Here is a 2,500-nt window from a genome sequence, read left to right on the forward strand (position 1 = left end):
ACCTGTAGCCACGACCACCTGTAGCCACGCCCACCTGTAGCCACGCCCACCTGTAGCCACGACCAGCTGAAACCACGCCCACCTGTAGCCACGACCAGCTGAAACCACGCCCACCTGTAGCCACGCCCATCAATAGCCACGACCAGCTGAAACCACGCCCACCTGTAGCCACGTCCACCAGTAACAACGACCACGTGCAACCACCCCCACCTGTAACCACGCCCAACTGTAGCCACGCCCACCAGTAACCATGACCACGTGTAACCACGCCCACCTGTAGCCACGCCCACCTGTAGCCACATGTCATCATGTTTGTGGCTTCTTGTACATGTCATCAAGCTTGTGATTGTCCCAGTCCTACCGCACTCTTCCTCTGCTACTTCTTGCTATGCCGAGGGTGATATACTTTCTGGTCCCATGACATCTAATTTCCTCAGGACCTTCGCCCTCCTCCTCCTCCTCCTCCTCCTGGCATCTTTCCCCGATTTCTGGGCAAAAAAATTTTGGTAACCTGCTCAGTTCTTCATATATCTCTTCTTTCATTCTTTATCAGATCTCTCCCTCCTTCTTGAGTCGCATTATCCGCTTGTTTGTTGTCGCATTCCATTTTATAATATGGGAATCAGCTTCACTTTTACTCAAGTTTTCGCTGCTATATCTTTTTAAACTTCCCTCTGCTCGCCTTCTTACCAGTGGATAATAATTCCCAACCTCAGACCTAGTTCACTTTCCTGTCATCTGCCTTCCTTCTCTGTCTCAACACCAAATAAACATTTCCCCTCTGCACGAAGCTACCAAGGCAATGCTTCTAGTATTTATATGAGTTCAGCTCTGATACACCATAAGCTTCTTCCATCTAAGCTTCTGTGAGGTTCCTCACTGAGTGAACTCCCCATAGGGATGAAGGGATTTATTCACCGTTGGGATCAATAAGAAGTCTTACCTTAATGAAGATCCATCCTTCACGCAAGAATCTTGGCTCGTAAAATAGTCCTTTGGGAAGGAATTCCCCAACTTTCTCTGCAGTCAGGCAAGGATCAGTGTTACACTGTGCCAGTCTATGATGCCACCGGCACTCTTTTCCATGTGTTACGTGTTTACGTTAATGACACTACATAGCTCCTATGGTTAATTTATTTCAACAATCAACCAGTTCACCAAATTTAACTTGAACCCGCTCTCCAGGTAGTGAGTAGTCGTCCCAGCACAAGGCTCTTACCAACCTGTGTTCTTGAAGACTTTACACTCAGAGCGGCAGCATAGGCAGTGCTACAACCACGACGCACTTCCCTACATGGAAGCGACCAAACCCTTCTCCGACTTTCTCTGCGGCATCAGTGAACGGTGAGTGCCGCCACAGGGCCAGCCTACGGTGCCTCTGGCACTATTTTCCTCGTGTTTACGCTAATAATAGCCTCCGCAAATCTTATTAACTTCTGTTTCCTCCTTCAGTGGTGGCTGTCATGGTTTCCTGAGGCTTGGGCTGCTGCTAGGTGTTTCAGTGGCGGCTCTGGTGGTTTACAGAGGCTTGGGCTGCTAATAGGTGTTTCAGTGGCGGCTCTAGTGGTTTACAGAGACTTGGGCTGCTGCTAGGTATTTCATTGGCGGCTCTGGTGGTTTACAGAGACGTGGGCTGCTGCTAGGTGTTTCATTGGCGGCTCTGGTGGTTTACAGAGCCGTGGGCTGCTGCTAGGTGTTTCATTGGCGGCTCTGGTGGTTTACAGAGCCGTGGGCTGCTGCTAGGTGTTTCAGTGGCGGCTCTGGTGGTTTCCAGAGGTGTGGGCTGCTACAAGGTGTTTCATTGGCGCCTGTTGAGGTTTACAAATGTGTGGGCTGATGCTAGGTGTTTCAGTGGCGGCTGTGGAGGTTTCCAGAGATGTGGGCTGCTGCTAGGTAGGGGTTCGAGGCTCATTACAGGAAAAGTATACAACGTCAAATTCTCTGGTATCGAAAAGTTCATATTTTATTTATCTAAGCATCAGACTGACAACAACAGTGGTACACGACTGACAACAACAGTGGTACACGACTGACAACAACAGTGGTACACGACTGACAACAACAGTGGTACACGACTGACAACAACAGTGGTACACGACTGACAACAACAGTGGTACACGACTGACAACAACAGTGGTACACGACTGACAACAACAGTGGTACACGACTGACAACAACAGTGGTACACGACTGACAACAACAGTGGTACACAACTTGAATCAAATCACATAAGATACATTAAAGTAAAAAAGATAAGAGGTCACTTAAAATATGCACGTTCTGAAGCCCAGGTATATTACTTGTACCACTTCCAGGACTAGCCTCTGAAGCCCAGGTATATTACTTGTACCACTTCCAGGACAAGCCTCTGAAGCCCAGGTATATTACTTGTACCACTTCCAGGACTAGCCTCTGAAGCCCAGGTATATTACTTGTACCACTTCCAGGACTAGCCTCTGAAGCCCAGGTATATTACTTGTACCACTTCCAGGACTAGCCT

General features: G+C 48.6%; 1 protein-coding gene across 2 annotated transcripts in view; it reads right to left on the bottom strand.

Moving 5' to 3' along the window:
- The window catches only part of LOC128686689 (serine/arginine repetitive matrix protein 2-like), a 639,380-nt gene that overhangs the window by 162,878 nt on the left and 474,002 nt on the right, over nt 1-2,500 (bottom strand). The window lies entirely within an intron of this gene.

Source organism: Cherax quadricarinatus, chromosome 12 (assembly GCF_038502225.1).
Source record: "Cherax quadricarinatus isolate ZL_2023a chromosome 12, ASM3850222v1, whole genome shotgun sequence".
Taxonomy (NCBI): domain Eukaryota; kingdom Metazoa; phylum Arthropoda; class Malacostraca; order Decapoda; family Parastacidae; genus Cherax; species Cherax quadricarinatus.